Below are 19,697 nucleotides of genomic sequence, written 5' to 3'. Positions count from 1 at the left end.
CAGTTAAAGTGCTATAAAATATGAATGCGGAAGGAATAGATGAGATCCTGATGTGAATAAAAAAATACTTTATAAACTGTCTGAAATAAATCAATCATCCTTTCACGCAGCAAATACAAAATGCAATATACTTCATATTAACTGTGGCTGAAAATGCATTCAGATGAAGATAAAATATTGGGCGTCTATTTAATCTAGTGGAGGACAACATTGCCTTAAGTGATCATTTACTTCACAGAAGTCAAAGGGTCAGAATTCAGAAGTAACTCAGTCCTTAAGATACAAATAGGCGCTTGAAGTGATTTTGAAAGACAGACTCATTTTGGCACTAACTTCTCTTAATGAAAATGGGGCTTAGAACATTTGTAAATCCTCATTAGGTATGTATCTACCTTAAAAAAATGGTCCTAGACCTCTTAGGAAGTTTCCTCTGAAACTTTTGTAATGGAAATGGCTATATGCTTCAGAAAAAAAAAAAGTTTTAATAGAATACCTTTATTTCTCTTGAAAACATTATTTACTGTGATATTCACCCCTATAGTGCAGAAAATAGTCAATAATGTACATGCTTTTTGGAATTCATGTTTTTAATTAAAATGAGCAACAAACATTTTGATGGAAAGCACAATGGGGAAAAGAGCCCTAACAAATTTATTTCAAACAAAAAAATCCCACTGAAAGCATTTGATTTTTTCAAATCAAAAAAAATCAAATCAAAAATTTTTTCAAAAAAATGTTCCACATGTTATTCTGAGCATAGTTGACAGTATACAATAAATATAAAAAGCTACTTGATATACATGACAGAGATTGATAAAATTACAATAAAAGAACAGAGTTTGAGGATGAACCTTTGTGAGAAAAAATTCAAATCAGTCTGTGAGAGCTTCTTTCCTAAACTGAAATGGGAACAAACAACTCATGTTCCTTTTAGAAGGAAAGGAGATTTCAAAAGGAAAGTCAATATTTTTACTCTCACCAGTCTTATTTCCAGTTTTAAATGCTATGGGTGAAATCCCTAGCACATCTTCAGATGACACCCACCTTCCCAGAATATCCACACAAATATCTGCCAGTTATTTTTTTTTTCACATTCAGTGACTTTTATCTCTTTCTGCACTTCATCTTTTCTGCCTTGTGCAGATACAACATGTGCGTGTTTTCCAGAAATGGTACAGCACAATCTGTGGATGAGCAGTTACCTTTGAATGTATTCCAGTGACTGTAGATGAAACACATTTTTCTTGTGTGTGTCTTTTCTTATTATTCAGAGTGTCTGCTCTGAACCTGCCTTCTCAAGGAGTCATCAAAAAACGGGGTATTCATCTGCATTCAGTTCTTACAAATTCCCCAAAGGGGTACCATGATGTAAATGATCTTCCTGGTTCTCAATGAGGCTAAAGACTGTCACGCCTCCATATTTAGACAGAATTTTACTAATTCAGGATCTGGCCTTTCAGCTGAAGTTAACAGGGCACAATGGATAAAGATATTCAATAATAGATCTGTGTTTCAGTAATAGTGGTACAAATCCAGATTTACACTGGATTTGCATTTATCTGAGACAAGAATATAATGTACACAGTTTTTTAAATACTATTAGAATGTTTTTGTATGCATAAATGAGTAAATATTAGTTTCCATAAAAAACACTGCTCTTGTAGAAATGATTAAAGGACAAGATGAAAGACAAAATCCTCAGTCAGCTGCTATTTGGAATTGCTAACCAGATTTTTTTTCTGACTATCACTTTATCTGATAAATTCCTTTTTGCAGCATATGGCTTCAATCTAAGCTAGTTACCAAAATTCTATTATTCCTTTCATATTTGCCTTTTGTAGAAGATAGAAGGGCAAATTTATAAATGGGAAACACCATGCTGTAATTCACAGCAATAAACAGTAAAAAGGTTGTCTTTGTCACCCACTCCAAAATATTACGTATTCCTTCCTCAGATTGTGAGCTTCCTTCCATTCATATCTGTATGAAATTATAGACCTTTCATGAGAGTTACTGACCTATGACTTACTTTTTTCAGTTATGCATTTTGTGCCAGCCGTTAACTATAGTATCACGTAAGTGTTTAACTTGCACAAATAGCCATGGTAATATGTAAGTACTGTGATGTGTGCCAGTAAGCTGGGGCTGAAAAATTGCAAGTGCAGTTAGATTGCAGTTAGAGTATATCAAATGACCTTCTGTTGGAATAATAATAATAATAATATTTTAAAGAAAATACTCTTGATAATCACATGTTTTAGTAAATTTTAATTGCTTAAAATGCTGTTCAGTTTTTGGTAACTCAGCATTACAAAAGCGATGCAATTTGTGTAGCAGAGATTCCCTAGCACTGAAAATATTGCGGCTCATAATAGTCCTGCTTCTAACCACCTCCTTTAAGTGACTAAATGTTTCTGGCTCCAGTGTTATTCTTAGGAAATCTTTGAAGTGGTGAGGAAAGTAGAAGTAAAGATAACATTGAAAAAAAAAAACAGCCAAACACAAACAAAAACACACAAAACAAAACAACAAAAAAGGAAAGCATGAAAGAGAGACAAAGGGAGTAGCAACAAGAGGGAAAAAAAAAGGAGTTGGGAATAAAGAGGGCCTCTTGTGGGATGAGGAGAGGAGGAAAGGACTATCATCAAGAACCTCCACGGTGATTTGAAGAAAGGCATTTTACTGCTTTTATCCCGAGCAATTACACCGGAACTATCTCCTGTTACACCATATCTGACACAATGAAAGCCACCCATGTTATTAAAAATGAGAAGGAAAGGATCTATTCGGTTACATGAAGGCAGCACTACAAAATTTCCCAGGCCTTGCAAGACAAGGTAAAGAAAAGCTTTTATTTAACATCGTGGCTTGTTGAGCACAGCTTCCCTTTGTGACGTGTAGCCTTGCTTACAATAAACAGCTTTTGGGGTTTTCAAATGCCTCAGCTTTGCTTCAGTGTGTTTAATCACCTGCAAAAGCTGTTTATTGCCTTGTATACTTCCCCCATCGTGAACATTATCCTTTAAGTATAAGGCTTTATGGTGAGTCAGAACAGACCAAATGATGTAAGGGTACAAGGCGGTATCAAAGCTGTGTTCAAGCACAGATGAAATTAATCCGCATGGGGACTACAGACTATGAAAGTAGAAAGATAAGCTACAGTGATGCAGTGAAATTATTTCACAGGCACTCTGCTTATCCTTTAAAATGCACCCTTGTTTTTGAGAGCCATACTGGCAATCTCATATGCAACTATCAAAGAAAGACGTAGGCATTCACGGAAAATTATGATCATGATAGACAAAGAAAGGCTAATAAAGGGCACATATGTGTACTTCTGAAGGCTTCAGTTAAGGTGCTTTAAGACAGATACAAAGATAATAATAAAAAAGCAGAACACTGATTAAGTATTTAAATGAAAAAATGTGGTATTCCATAGAGCACTTCCTTTATCAATAGAGAAGGACTATATCTGTTTGTAAAGCACCTTCTGAAAGGATATCAAGACCAGGGACAAATAATCAAAGGCTTTATATAAAAAAGAATAGCTTTTGCTCCTGTGAAAGGCAGAGAGAGATTGTTGAATTAAGTTCAGATATCTTTAAAGTTTTTTTGTGCAGGTACTTTTACTTTTGGTGAAGAAAATAATATCAAAGCATCTAGCAACTGGGTTGCTACTGAGTTTGATAACAGAGGTACAAAATGGTGGCCAGCATAACATCAAAGCAGTGACTGTGACCTACCTCTCTATTTCACAAAAAATATCTAGCATCACTAGAATTTTTGATTTCTGCATGGCCACTGTTTATGGAGAAGAAAAAAAAACAACACAACAACAACATAAATTCAAGTGTATTAAAAATGGGAAGAGAAAACTGACATAAATTGTAAATTGAGAAACATGCTGGGCCAAATGACCTTTCTTGTCTTTACTGTCCTGAAATACTCCCACAGAGAAGGCATTTTATAGCTATTGACAAGCAGTTTGCCAATTCTTACTCAAAAATTATGAATTTACTATTCCTCCGTGTGTGTCTTTATTTTGTTTTGTTTTTTAAATACTAATCATCTCAAGGCACTATTGACTCTTAGAGATGCAGCCAGCATTTCAGTGTCTAATTCTGGTTACTCACCACGTGAAGGGACTTGGACTTTTAAATTAAATAGTGCTAGCTCAGCCAGTAAGAGTCAAAGCCATAAACCTTGCAATACATATTTATATTGTGCAATGTTGCAAAAATAATTCAATCATCTTGTTTCTTAAGGAAAAATAAATAAATATATTCATTGTAATTTCACTGTGTGTGTAAGATGATCAGTTGAATTAGTAAGCTAAAAATGATGACATTTGAAATAAGCAGTGTTGCAAATGCTAAACAAGTGGTATAATTGCAAATTCAGCATGGATTTCCATAAATTCCAATCTATTATAAAGAAAATATATTTCCAGTGAATGCTTCATCCTTTCATCTCATCAAATTCACTGAAAATTTGTCTAGCTACCTTTAATTTACAATGCATTTACTCTGAGTTGTCAAATACAGTCTGAACTGCTTTATATTCAAGAAATGAAGAGGAAAATTAGTATTTTTTTTAAATGTAGCCATCTAAAAAGCTAGGTTTTTCTTAGCAAAAAAAAAAAAAAAAAAAAGGCAGGCATTTCCACAGGGTATTTTTAGATGTCTTTGTTAAAGCAGAGGAATACTAGTCGATGTTTTGGGAGAGAAACTAGGATTAAAGCAGCTGGAATCTGTTCAACAGACACAGTCTCAGAGCAATGTTGGTTGACAGAGTTTTCTGGCAGTTTCTAGTCCAACCTCCTGCCTGCTCCAAGTGGGACTATTGTCAGTCCTACATCAAGTAATCCATGGCTTCATCTAGCTGAGTCCTTTTGTTGAAAAGGAGAAAGGGAAGAGGGTTCACCTTCTACCAAGTCTATATACAGACATGTCTCTCTGACCTCAGTTTAACAAAGAACAGTCCTCACCTTCCCCCTGTGACTTTCGTACACATTTTTTAAAATATTGCATAGATATGTACATATCTACATGAAGGAAGATGCTAAATTTTTAGTTGTGGCTAATGAAATCCCATAAATAGCTGCAAGTCCTTTGTCCATTCAGTGACTCATCCATGCTCTGAAAACCCCCAAAAGCAAGACCCATGGCAATTCCATTTTACCAAAACAAATTGGAATGCAAATTGTACCCACAAGACTTCATTGTTCATATTACAATGAAGTGAGAGCTTTTGGTTACAACTATAACCGAACTATCTACTTCTGATAGAACATTTTTTTCCTGCATTTCTAAATCCATCAGCAGTGAATGTAGAAAAGCAAACCAATAAGTGCTTGGAGCTAATTCCTACTTGTTGGGTAGCTATATGGAACTTCCCCTCCTTTCTTAGAAGTCATACTGGTAAAGCTGTATTTGTTACTATCTCTTGCTAGCAAATGAATTAAATTTACCACTTATCCAAGCATGAAATTATGTTTTCAATAATAATTCAATAAAAGCTGCATAAGCTGCAAACAATTATATATCTCATTGAAGAATCCGTTATCACCAAGTGTCCATTTTAGTCATTAAATAAAGTGTGATTGCATATCTGTAGTACATTGAGAAAGAAAGCTGATCGCCCACTTAGCTGCAGTGAGACAATGGAGGATGCAGGTAGTAAAGCTTATTAATTGGGCTCAAAATACCATAAAAATGTAATGAAATGTTACTTTCATTTTGCGAAGAATTGCAAAGTGCATCTCTTTAATGTTTGTGGGCTCTTGCTACCATTGCAGATCTTGAGATGAGAACTATCCTTATTCTGGAGCTGCATTTCCCGTTTCCCTTTTCTTTGCAGCTAGTTTCTGCCAGCTCTAATCGGATGCTGGTCCTCATGCACTGCACAGTAGTATCATTGTTTTTCATAATGTTTGATGTGCAGAACTCCTCTCTCTTTTTTGTCTTCTTTCGCTATTAAAAAATGATCGCAGCCACACTAACAGTAATATTTATAAAGTTTGTTGTAATAACTTGACAGACCCAATTTTTCATCTAGTACAGTTGATGGGTTAGAAAGATGATGGGAATGACAAAAAAAAATATTCCAACAACCTGGAAGCTTTTAAAATAAATTTACTGTTTGCATAGATTCAAATTCTACAAGACAATGTAATTTCTTCCTACACAGCTTTAACAATTCTCCCCTTTAAGGTGTCAGGAAGATAAGTGGGTGATAATGTATTGATCCAAAGCTGCTGCCTATAATTTCCCTCTTCTCACAAATGTCATACAAATATTACATTTCCTTTTGTATCACCAATAATGCCACGATAATATTCAGTTCTGCCTGCCAATTCATTTTAGAAGTCTCTAAGGACCAAACTGGTTTTATAATTTGTAATTATGGAGGGCAGTTAAAACCTCTCCTGAACTGCTACCCAAAAGTTTCTGATGCATCCCTGGGAGGAAGCCAGTTTTATCTAAAGAACTGTCTCCAAAGATTATAGTAGAAGATTTGTTGCTAAAACTCCATCATCAAACACTCGAGAACAATCACAGGAAAATCATGTGTGCTATCTGATAAACTGCTTTACCATTGTGCCAATGTGACTGATTGACACCCTGGTTGGACAGGACAGTCACTCCATCATATCTCAAGAGATCAACCTTCTAAGGAAATCTGGGCTCAGCTGATACATCACTCTTTCATAACACTGGAGATGCAGAACTGCTCTCTCTTTCTGCCTCTTTCTTTCTGCCTCCTCACCTATTAAACAGTAATTGCAGCCAGACTAACAGTAATATTTATAAACTTTGTTGTAATAATTTGCCAGACTCAATATTTCATCCAGCACAGCTGTTTTATTCTCCCATTACGTACACCAGATGCTGTAATATTGTTCCTAATTTATGTGTGGAGTGTTCAGTTAAAGGCTGCTGCAGACTTCCACACGGCGCCGCACCGGCTTGCAGCTCAACAGCACGGCTCTTTCTCCAGTAATCACCTCTATGCTGCTCATAGGAAAAGAGTAGTCCCAGGCCTACTAAAGATAACAGATGGTATCTGGTGGAAGCAGGAAGAAAAGTTAAGAGCTGGCATGTATTTTGCACTTCCCAGTAGCTCTTCTCTTTAGGAATCTCTTTAGGAATCTCTTTAGTATATGGCTCACTGCACATCCCTTTATTCACATGATTATTTATGCAGGGCACAATGGTGTATTATATCATTAACACTCCAGGCAGAAATGCATACAGTATGGTAGTCATAGCACAGGAAAGGTTGGTCTTTCATGAGAGTATTATGCCTTCCCTTGCGGTGGCGAGTATTTATCATGAAAGTGGTCTAAGATTTTGCGTGAAATGATTTCTTCTCTTCCTTTGCACTGTTCTGGGAGAGCAGGAACAGGAGGTGATAAAGCAGCTGGACACATATAAACATCTTGATGATATTTGCGGTGAAATTCTAAAGGGAACTGAGCAAACCTTCAAATTCAAATAGCGTTTAAAGAACATGACATTTGGAAAAAAATATCAGTCCATTCAAGTACTCTGAGCTGTTTCGGCAGAAGTTTTCCCCAAACCAAGGAGTCCATGCAGGGATTCCCACCATGGCTGTTGGAGCTTTGGACCAGCTGGGCAGTACCAACTCAGATGCCCAGTTTTCATTATTTGAGCTTATACCTTTGCTTGTTCTTCTCTGAACTAGCCTGGGTACTTCTTAAGGAGATTCTCCTGTAGAGCACCTTTGGCCTGTGATATGTACCACATAACTGTAAGAGGATTTCAGCTGTGACCTTGCTCAGGATGAGTATAGTAGTCTTTACACATTGTTACCACCTTTGCAGTGGTTCCCAGAAAGCTTTGTCATGCTTAGCTCCCTAACTTGAATTTATCACAACAGTAAGAAGACAGCACACAATGTATGTTCAAACGCTGCTGGATCTTCTTAACAGATGAAAACTCCTTGGGCAAGACACAAATCTTTTGTATGCTGTTAAGATTTTTTGTTCAAGCAATGTTACATTCTTATTAGTTTACTGACTTTATTTTGCTTAAATACTGAGTTATCAGTGCTGCACTCCCTGAAAGATACTGAAAATGATGCATTTCTACTGGAGAAAATAGCAGCCAAATGTGCAAAACTACAGTACTCACAGCTGCAATCTACAGGATACAGAATTTGTTTAATATATATCTACCTTAGAAATTTCTTTGGTGCATAAATCCCTAGCTTCTATAGCTTCCGCCTTTATAGACACACATGGATTTCAATAAGATGCAAACATCACAAATAAGTCATCATCATAATAACTGGTTTTGACCTGTTTTCTACTTTCCCTTCAGTGACTCCTGTATCTGCTGGCCAGTTTCATCCAACTTTGACAAAGAAGATACCTAAGCGTTTTGTGAAAACTGCGTAGAAGGAACCAAAATATTGTCTTAGAAAAAGGTAGGTAAAATGAAGATATTAGAGATTGCTGTTAGCAACAGTCAACTGAGCAATCAGCAGGTGCGTTTGCAGGATGGCTGGCACAAAGAGCTTGGAAATAGCCACAGCATCTGCTGCCTTTGCTTTCTAATGAAGGGGATTTGTGAAGTGGTAAGAGGGGACAGAAGCTATAAGGAATCTAACGTGATTCCGTAGGAAACCAGGCTTCATTATTTCTTCTGTTTATGGAGCAGTGTTAAAAGAAAACCTGCATAACCTTTTGCCACAAAGAGCCCCCCCCCCCAGAAGGTCAAACTAGGTACAAAAATCATTCCACTAACATGTAGCCACTTCCGTGACCAAGGGCATTTGGGTGATAGCAAGTGGGCACTAAGATGGCACACAACTTTGCCCAATAAGAGAGGATGATTCCATCTGAAATTTGACCATAGATATGGTCAAATATGGCATACATCTCTGTGCTTCCAAACAATATTATTCTAGTATACTTATATTTATTTATATGCTTACACCAAGGAGTTTGTAAGCTCTATAAAGAGCCTGGATACAACAACCATCTTATCATGGGTAGACAGTAGCTTCCTTATAGCAAGAAGATGTCAAATAAACAAGATAAAGTGCCAAAGGTTTAAGCCTGAAGTTGAGATTTAGAGGCATGGATTTAGTGTTGTGTATCTGCTGAATCTGAGAATCTCTCCAATATCACTGCCTTCTGGCCATGTCAAATCCTTCTTGGTAGTGAGGTTCTGGGTGCAGAGTTTCTCTCTCCAGCGTTCGAATCCGTCCCTTGGCAACATACGAGGAGACCTGTTTAGTGGTATTTCTGCACTTCTAATTGAGCAATACCTAGTAAATGGCCCCAGATGTGTCAAGTAGGGATTTACATCCCAGTCTGTCTTCAGGCTATAGGAACCATGGCAGACTGTCATTTTTAATAACACACTGAAAGAAAAGATCACAAATGTACATTTGCATCAAAAGCTGAAGTCACTTGAAAGTAGCTATTAATGTCCATCACATAAATAATATGCTTTACAAAACTAAACACAAAAATACACTTATATGGAGGGGCTCTGATAATATCAAAAGGGCATTTGTGTGACTAAAAGTAATGCACATTTTGATCTTTTTTTTTTTTTTTTTTCCAAAGGCTTCTTTGCACAGTACATTTGAATGCTATTTTGGGTAGAGGTCTGAAATAGTCCTAGATGAAATAGGACTAGATGAAATACTTAGTTAAGGCTAAATCCTTAGTTAAGGCAAAGTGTCTTCAAAGGAGCTTTTATGTGCCACCTCAGCACAGCTGTACTGCCCTTGGCATAGCCCTGGAAGCTGCTGTGATCTAAATTCATCTCTGCGATGTATTTCTTTGCACTGTTTGTGTGGCAGGGAACAGAGGACTGCAGAATACAAGTAGAGGGATTTAATACTATCAGTGGCAAATTATAATGTTGATAGCTGCCGCCAGCTGCTTGCTGGGGCACAATGGAAAGTATATGGGAGTAAAGGATATACACCCATTCCTTTTTCCTACATATCCCAAGGAAGTCACAATTTGTCCTTATTAATCCCTGCCCACTTTTCTCCTTTGTGCCCCCAACCCCAATAAATATCCCTAATGGATCAATGTGGCAATGTGCCATCTATGTAAGTGTATTCTGTGCAACACCCTCTTCTGCTGAACAGCTTCCATGAGACAGGTGGCACTGAACTGTTAAAAAAGTAAGTTAGAGAGCAGTCGATTTATTTTTTATTTTTATTTTTTCTGTGTGGTGTGTTACAGGCTAGAGATTAGCACTACTTATATTTATATGAAGTACATTTTCACCTTGGTACCAAAAGCAGTTTTGAAATAGTCAGACCTTGCAAATTCATAATAGCGACACTGAAACCAGGAGTCATCTTTCTTGAAAAAACAGAATTATCTTTTAATAGTCACTACAGATGCTCCAACTGTCTTGTGAAATGATCCCCTCAGGGAATATAAGCACCCATATGAACTTTCTTCAGTTAGTTTTAAGTTATGATGCAAGTTATACTGATTTAAGTTAAAGATAACTTTCCAGAAGCCATCCCTTTAGCCATTTTACAGCATTATTCAGAGCTGGGGCTGATGCAAGAGAGACAAAACATAAATTCAGAAAATAAACAGTTTATTGACTTTCCTTACAGATGATGATGTTTCTTTAGACTGATGCTTTAATCAAATGTCTTACAGTGAGTTTCTGGAATCTGAAAAATTCTGGAAAATAGACTGCAGATGAAATCTTATATGCTTGTTCACTTTTATTTGACTGCTGAAATAATGAATGATAGGATACAGCCTTTAGGAAAAAGGTGAGAGTCTCATACACGTACAGACAGAAAGATACATATAAATGTACTTATTTTTCTTTCAAGACAAATGTTGTAAACTGAGATAGGAAAGACAAAATGGATTTTAGAGAAAACTCATGAAAATGAGACTGTTATGTATTTGGATTTTTCTACTGATGTACCAGAATTCTACACTTTCTTCTTTTATCCAAGTTTAGAAAAGGAGACATCAAAAAATGTTTCTTTAATAATCTTCTCCGTATTTGTCAGTTAAAACAGACTCCCCAGTGTTTTTTGGCAGACAAGTTAAACTTTTTTTTTCAGTTTAGAAGCTAAGATTTCCATTGTCAGACTTAAATTGACAGTCTGGGACTGTTTATTGTTCAGGGACATGAGCAATAACTTGATAAAGAAGCTGGGTTTAAAACTGTTTAGTTATAATTGCTTTCAGTTGAAAGGTACATACAATGAACTATTTATAAATTCAAACACTTACCTACATGACACAGAGGGCTGCCACACATCTTAGTAATAATACCATGAGCTATGATTTTCTGTCATTTTCTGTACAGAAACAGCATATCCCAAATAAAAAAGGGCACATGCAAAAGATTATTTGCTCTTTCCAATTTCCTTGTACAGCTTGCAATCCCCTGTAATATATACTACCTCTTACATTAAAACAATTTCTTACCCCCAATTCATGTACTTTTTCTTCCCCTGCTTCAGAATCATTTATTGATGGTATTTTCTCAGCCTGTTGAGTGACACACAGGTTAAATACCCCTACTGTTTCGCCATCCAGTTCTCAGTTGGACAAGGAGCTGCTGATCACAGATACGTTTTTAATTCTTAGACCACTAATTCATTGGTGGTAGATAATTGACCCCTGTTCCAGTTTTTGCCCCTACCCTTCTTTCTGGCATCAAATTCTAAAACACCTCAATTAATTCCGCTATCTATAAGCAAACTGCCTGCTTCACCCTTCAACAATCAGTGATTAACAGTATCAAGAGGAAGAACAATGAACTTGCACTTCTCTCTAACACTCAAAGTTCTGAATGGCACATCTGACTACCACAGCAATTTGTATTTCACCCTGACAGCAGTGTTATTTATCCTTGTCTTCACTAGCTTGCAGCAGAATTGACATGTGTCTATTATAAAGTCCCTACTCCAGTTGCAAGACGAGCAGAAATCCCTGACAAAACTATGATGGTTTCTTGCTTACCTTCAGTATAAAACAATGTAAGGAGATGCAACTGTGAGAACTGTTATCTGCTGTGCTTGAGACAAAAAAAAAAAAAAAAAAACACTTTCAAAATCACCAGTCTTGCAATGATTTTGTGCTAATTCTCCGGCCACAGAGCACGTTTACTTGTCCCTAACTTTCTTAACTTTTATGTGAATGACCTGATGATAAATCAGCGTCAAACAGATTAGTCATCTCTTGATTGTTTCCTTTGCTGAGATCGCTGCAACTGAACAAAAACATAGTTCATAGCTTTAACCATCAGGGATGAAAGTAAGAGTTAATGTACAAAACAAAAGAGAAACTTTTCTCCAGCTTCTTTAAGGGCCATGTCTGATTCCAGTTCATCAGGTGCTGGATCTCTCACAGCTCACACTTCACAGCTGCAGCCAACAGGCCACAAGCTATTGCTGTGCCTGCTGTCTGCATAACTCTTTGGAAAGCTGACTTAGCACCTTTCACCCTCAGATCTTCAGCCAGAATGTATCTGCTGCCTACATGGGCAGCAGACACATAGCATACATCATAGCCTCCTGTTCCCACATAGAAACTGATTTCCAGCTACACTCCATTACAGAATTCCAGAGCATTTTGTTAATCATCTTCAGGAAAAATGGCTTGAATATAAACGCGTATTCGATGGGTGCAGGCTATGGATGCTGAATGGCTAACAGTCAGCCTTGCCACCAACTCCCCGCGATGTAGAGCCAAGTGCATAGTCAAGGTAGTGCCTTACATAAGAACTGTTTGCTATGCAATATATTCACCTGCCAACTAGGAAGCTGCTGTTTGAGCTCACATAGGGGAATAAACTAATATTGAAATAAGAAGAACTGAAGAAGAATTATTTATGAACAGTTCAAAATAATTCTTGTAAGTTCAAGTTGGCCTTACATTGATTACAAAGAGAAAAAAGAAAATCTGTGTTGGATGCTGTATAAATTATTCTCAAACATTTAAGAAACTGTTGCAATGCTGTTTTTAAACACAGATTACGTTAGCTACATTGCTGTGTAGTTATTTAAAATTCAGAATATATCACCTTCCTAAAGGACATTCATGGCACTGATAACAACATAACGAGTATCTCACATTTTCATATCTCACATACATAACCAGGGATCATAAAAGCTTCTTTCCAAATTGTAGTCTTTTGCCATTGAGAACAAAAAGTCATAAAACTTTGAGGCAAGGATTTACCAGGAGGGAAGGCATGTGGATTCTCATTAGTTCTGGTTGGCATGGCAAGTGTTTTGCTTTAACTGACCTAGTGGAAGCTGAAAAATAAGCTTATATATGCTAGTATCTTCTCCATATATCTGGACTTTGATATGATTCATTCCCATTTATTACATCAGGTTGTCTGTAAAATGCATTTCTTTAATATTATTCCACAAATATCTGCTTGTAAGAAAATATTATATTTTAATAGGTTTCAATATAATGTCATACATTAATTATTGTATGTTTCTAATGAAAAGAAAGAAAGGGAAGGACAATGAAAGAAAAAGAATGAATCTGAGACCAGGAAATACATTTTAACAATGTTAAAGTACAAAACTGTATTCCATGTAAAGTATATAGTGTTAGGAGACTTATACACCTTTACTGTGTGAGCAGTGCAAAAGAAAAAAAAAAAGTTTTCAGCGTTTTCATATAGTGGTTATAGCCTCAAGTACAGAACCCAGTACAAAGACAAGATATATGGTACTTTTACTTCTGCAAGGTTTGAAATAAGCATCTAGGTTTATAAATAGACTTAAGAGCAGGATGAAATAAATCCAAATAAGATACTATCAAAATAGAGCACAATGTATATTAGTAGATAGAAAAAGACCATTTAGAGCAAATTTGTACTTTTGAAAATTCCTTTGAATATATCAAAATATTTAGGAATTGGAGCCCAGCTGCTGCTCCAGCCACCAAGGTACTTCTTTCCAAGGTATTCCAAGAAATTTGAAAGCAATTTAAAAAGAAAAAGAAACAATTAAGGTAGGGAAAAAGAAAGCAGTGGGCAAGACCTATGGCTGGTGTCAGTTAGCTCTGCTTCAATAACAGCATTGACTCTTTAACCTTCTCATGGTTCTGCTGTCCAATGTCCACATCAGCAGATGCCCTTGATGTTTCAAACAACATCACAAATTTTATCTAGGGTTTCATCAAATAGTCTCAAACATCCTAACTACAATGTATGAGACGTATCTGTCCACACATTTGTTCAGTTAAGTTACTGCATGCTTAAATCAGCATACGAGAGGGTAGATTTGCCGCCTTCTTGTATACATACATATGGCATTTTCCTATCAATGACATGGGAAGTGCATGCTATACATATTCCCAGGTTTTGCATAATCGTCTTTGCAAGGATACCATGGGTTGCTTTTAATTACTACATAACTGAAGCTGAGATACAGTTTCACGTATCATTTGAAAGATGCTGCTGTCAAAATTAGACATCCTGAGATCCAAACCAGGGTACCATATAGCTTGTGGAATAATCCCATTAAATCACTTCTTCCTGCCGTATCTAGGCTTTCCTAGGAAATTTCCCATGGCAGACAAGTGAGTTTGTTTTATGACACTGGACAAGATTAAATGGCAAGAAGAGGAACTGTATTGCAGCAACAAAACCTCCTCATCTACTATGAAGAAGATGTAGAAGTGCATTCCAGTGCTCTTTCAGGATTCCAGTGCTATTTCAGGATCCTTCACGATTTTAGTGGTGTTCCACTGTTGTAGACAACCAAAAATTTAGGAAAACATCTGGGTTCCCACATATTCCAAATTAATTCAGTCTTAAGATGGGATCACTGAAGTGATAAGGAAGCAGAAGACCCTGCAAATAGACAGATCTAGCACCTAGATAAATGCTTTTTCCTAAGTGCTTTTGAAAAGATACATTTTTTCCTGTTCTAAATAGTGACGAGGACTAACAAACAACAGTTATTTTAAACTGCTAGTTTCATTTTATGTTCACTTACAAATATATCTGAGAACACACAACACTGTAGAAGTATTAGAAATCATTTAAGCAGCAATACTGTATCACATTTTTTATTCATTAAAGTTTTTGATATTTGCATCAGACTTCTGACTTTCTAAAGCCGCTCTAAATCAAAACATCATATTAGTAAGCTCTCTACAAATTCATCACAAATCAGTTTACAGATGACATTGATGTCTTATTGCTATCCATTCCTCCTGGACCATTTCTAACAATTCATTTTTTATATTCCTGCAGTGCTGAAATATGGTTCACACCAGTATCTGTCCTTTTAGTAATCACCAAAGCAAAGCTTGGCAGTTGTCATATATTGCACTCTTGAGAAAAATGCTAGTAATACTCTGAATTGATTGATCAGTGTGGAATCAGAACTAGCTGGCAAAGAAACCATTAGCTGATTTCAATTCATAAATCTCTTCTCTCCCACCCTATTTTAGTTTAGAAACTGCTAAATATTACCATTATCTTGTGATGCATAGGATGAAGCCATTATTTATAAATATATTAATTTAACTAATGTGTGATTGCATTCATTAATGCCCTTATAAGTAGGCAGACTTATGGATTTTACTGAGCAAATTTCATTTATGTACACTGAGCTAGTGAATGTATCTAACAGCCCTTGGCTAGCAGACATTAATCTGTTCATCTCCTCAGAGGTCAAAATCAGGCACAACATTCTTCCTTATCTTAAAAATAAAGTGATTTTAAACAGAACTTCACCTGCTGTAAACAACAGTTTAAGTCCTCGAATATGACCTAAAATGATTAGTAACACAGGGTGCTGCTTACATGACAGGGTTTAATTAATCGGCAGGGATTCGCGTAGTGTCTAAAGCAAATGCTGTTACTTAACATGTTTTAGGAGAAAAAAAAATAAGGCCAAGAACAGGGAAAAAACTGCTAGTTGGTTAAAAAGATTTCCTGAAGAGATCTTAACATCCCATCAATAAAGCAAAGTGCACTATCCCCAAGAACTTAAAAATCTAAAGGCAGAAGTGGCATACATGTTGTTGGAAGGTGAGTGTGAAATGACACACTGGAACTTACAGAGAACAAGTTTTGGGGGAACAAAGGCAGAGGACTTGGAGAAGAGAGACTGCCAGTGCTGGTGAATGAAGGAGGAAATCCCAGCAGAGGACCAGCTCAGTGCAAAATGAGATTTGTTCATCTGCTACTAGTAGTAGTACACACGTGATGGTCCAGAAAGCCCTGCTTTGGAGACTGAAATCCATTGTGCTTGCTGCCCAAATGGCACGCGCCTGCAGCAGCTCGGCAGTAAAGTTATTCTGTTGTGCTGTTGCTGGTTGCCTTGGTGCTTATGTGAATCCAAAGAAAAAAAGTAGAGAAAGTAAAACCGTATTTTCCTTTGTGACAGAGTGGAGAAGTGTGATTTGCATATTAATAAGTGTTTGTATTGTTTATTAAAAAAGGGCTGTTTATCTGAAAAGGGCTGTGTGTTAAATTCACTAAAATGGATAATCAAGAGACAAATCTGGGCCTGAGAGAGAGCTGAAACTTTGGGAGTTTCCTCAAAAGCAGCATTTCTTTGGGGGAATTTATCTGCATGTAAACTCATTAAGTATCTTGTGCTGAGATTCTGGATCTTGAAATCCAATTAGCTGTATCAATGATATTCAGCCTTGAGGACCTGAAAAGCCACTTTCTGAGGAAATGGAGAAGCACAAACATAGAAAATAGCACAAAACAATTCAGAATAACATCTGACTATTCTTGAATTGTAAATCGCATGAGCTGATACTGTACTGCAATGGTTTAACAGCATATAAAGCAACATACTGTTGCTCACTGGATCTTTATTGTGCAAATTGGATCAAAGGTATATTTTGTAAATTGCATTGCAATCCCATTTGCTTCTGAATGGATTGGGAAGAAGTTTCTTCTCAGCCTCAGGTCAGACATACAAACTCACCTGCTGTGTAACAGGCCACAGGCACCTGGTAGGCTGTGGAGTAGGTAGACAGTAATATTCTTTCTTCATACTTTCCTTTTAGACCATTCCTTTTCTTTAGGAACATGAATATATATTTTTTTCCCAAGTGGTCTAAAAAATCGCAGGAATGCCTCAATACAGTTTACTAAAGTGTCTTCCACTACTAATACTGAAATAAACTCTCTGATGAAAGAGGCTAGAAAGGTGAGAACTTAAAAGTGGAATTCTGAGTCCTGATAAATTGAGTAATGGAAATGGTTTGGAACAGTTTTGGTCTGTAGTTGTAGAGATTGAGAACTAAACAGGTCACTGGTTTACAGAAACTAAGCAACATTCTACAACCCCAAAAAATAAAGCCCCAAGAGAAACCAGTGGTAGGGAATGAAAGAGTTTGGAGGAAATACTAAGTGTGTGAGCAAGTTGCCCAGCTGTACATTGCTTGAATTGCTCTACACTGGTCTTGAATTTTGTTCCTGGGGTGAACATCTTCTGTTCCTTCTTAAGTTAATTAAAAAAGTGAAGAACACAAAGTAGAAATGTGGTTTTCAAAATCAGAACTCAAAAACGATTTCTACTTTCATAGAAGAAATCTTTGTTAAAAATGTGAAGTTACTGTTTCAGGAGTAATTGGTATGAAAGCTTCCTTCCCTCTAGCTGCTCTCCTAAGGCATGACTCTTCCAGCTCCCTTTTCACAAGCTATGTATAATTTTGTCTCTGTATGCAACTACCTGTCTCATGTGTATTTAAGTTAGCGTATTATAACTTTGATTTGAAACCACATCAACCACCTTTTTTATTTATTCATCATTTTTCTTAGGATCGGTTCCATAAATTTCTTTAGTGTACAGCATAATCACAGTAAAGTCTTGTCTACAAAATTCCCTGGCTGCTATACCAATTGGTTCATTGCCCTGAAAACTGAAGTGCTTCAGCCCACATGAAACGCACCTCAGTATTTAACATATAAAACACATTACCCAAAAAGTGAGCATAAATATACTACCTGCCAAATCAACTCGGCACTGAAGCCTTAACTATGAGAAAAGATTTTTTTTTTAAGGCATCAAATTGCAATCTTTTCCTTAAAGGAGAATTTTGATTCAGCCATTTTAGAAATATCTCTAAAATAGATTAGCCATAACTAGAACAAATCCTGTTCTCATAATGTGATGGAAAGCTATCTCTGCTTGACAGCAGCAGGATAACATTTGTGAGTACGATAAGAATATCTCATTACTGATATAACATCTCCCAGGCCCTTCATGCTTCTGATATTTTATTAATAATCAGACATTTGCTTCATTCTGAACTGGCATAAAAACCAGTTAAATTCTTAGAACTGCTGAAGACATTAAATAGTCTGAAACTCCTTGCTTTGATTCACTGACAATGGGCATTAATTTTTTTCTTGACTATTGCATTATGTCATACTGTAGTTTGTAAATAACCTGAAAAATGTCATTCTTTACATAAATAGCAAAATTGATACAGCTCCTTTTTTGTATCAAAATGAAAAATCTCAATGCATTTCTGTGTAAAAAGCAAAATGTGCATATTCCCCTGAAATTTGGACCATAGTTGGGAGCATAACTGTCCTTCAGTAAGTAACAATAATACCATTTTCTCATTTCTCTGAGGAAGTTTGCATCAATTCTGGCCTATATGCATGTGTACCACCAGAAGCTCAATGGGAAGTACCGAGCAAATTCCCATCTCATGTTTTTTTTTTTTTTCCAGAAGAAATCTAATTTGTCAAGACAACAGGAGAAGATAAATCATTTTGGAATAATCTTTTGTTAGAATCTCTGCTAGTTCCAATATTCTAAGTCACTGTGCTTTTTCATTTGCATTGCTCTGTGTTACAGAGACTGAATAGAAGAACTGTCCACATAGAATCAGCAACAAATCTTTAAAATACCATTTTAAACATGCCCACGTAGGGGAAGAAACAAACAAAACAGAAAAATTAAAACTAATGATTGTTTCCAAGTGTACTAACAGGCTCTACTAGGAAAAAGATGTTTCATTTGTAAAATAAATTGAGAATTGAAAAATAGAAACCCTCCAGTTGGATGAACAGAATTGATACATCATTTTTTTGAGGATTTCTCTTAAGCTTCCATACTGTGAAAATATTCTTTAGTAAAAAAATAATAAAATCATTAAGGATAATCAAATTAATTTCAAATTAATATTTCACTCGGCATGGTGATTTTGGAACAAAATGTATCTCGGAAATGAAAATGGCTGATTCTTTCAGTACTAAAATTTGTCTGCACCCCTAATTTTTAGGAAGTATAATTCTTTAGTAAACATAAAAGGGAAGAATGAATTGGTACCTAACCTCAGCAATGCAGAAAATCATTTTAAGAACAATGTATGTAAAATGTCCCTAAATATGCTACTGGTATGAACAGGAGACTACTAAGAGTGAAACGTGCTTGGGATCCAAATCTGCTTTCATTGTTTAGATTTCCTAACTTGCCACATTTTTTTTTTATGGTATACACTGACATATAAAAGTTTTAATTCTGCTTATTAGCTCTGAGTCAGCAAGCACAAATGCACATACTTGAGTGTTTTTAAAATTCATAGCCATAAATAATTTCTGGTGAATTACTTTGACCTATATGCATGTATTAGCACAACACTGCAATATCTGAGTTGCAAAAACTTGTAGAAACATTACTGAACTTGAGTTTTTTACTACAGTAAAAAG

General features: G+C 36.2%; 2 protein-coding genes across 3 annotated transcripts in view; one reads left to right on the top strand and one right to left on the bottom strand.

Annotated features, from left to right (window-relative positions):
- The window catches only part of CA10 (carbonic anhydrase 10), a 200,536-nt gene that overhangs the window by 101,288 nt on the left and 79,551 nt on the right, over nt 1-19,697 (bottom strand). The gene's annotated exons all lie outside the window — the stretch shown is intronic.
- The window catches only part of LOC311420889 (uncharacterized protein), a 210,166-nt gene that overhangs the window by 167,846 nt on the left and 22,623 nt on the right, over nt 1-19,697 (top strand). Inside the window, exons 6-7 of the transcript XR_014684588.1 lie at nt 8,346-8,451; nt 18,716-18,804. The gene's annotated coding sequence lies outside the window, so the exon portion shown is untranslated. The remainder of the gene's footprint in view (nt 1-8,345; nt 8,452-18,715; nt 18,805-19,697) is intronic.

The sequence above is a fragment of the Aythya ferina genome, assembly GCF_964211825.1.
Source record: "Aythya ferina genome assembly, chromosome: 18".
NCBI lineage: Eukaryota > Metazoa > Chordata > Aves > Anseriformes > Anatidae > Aythya > Aythya ferina.
Note: the sequence above shows the minus strand (reverse complement) of the source record. Positions and strands in the feature narration are given on the sequence as shown.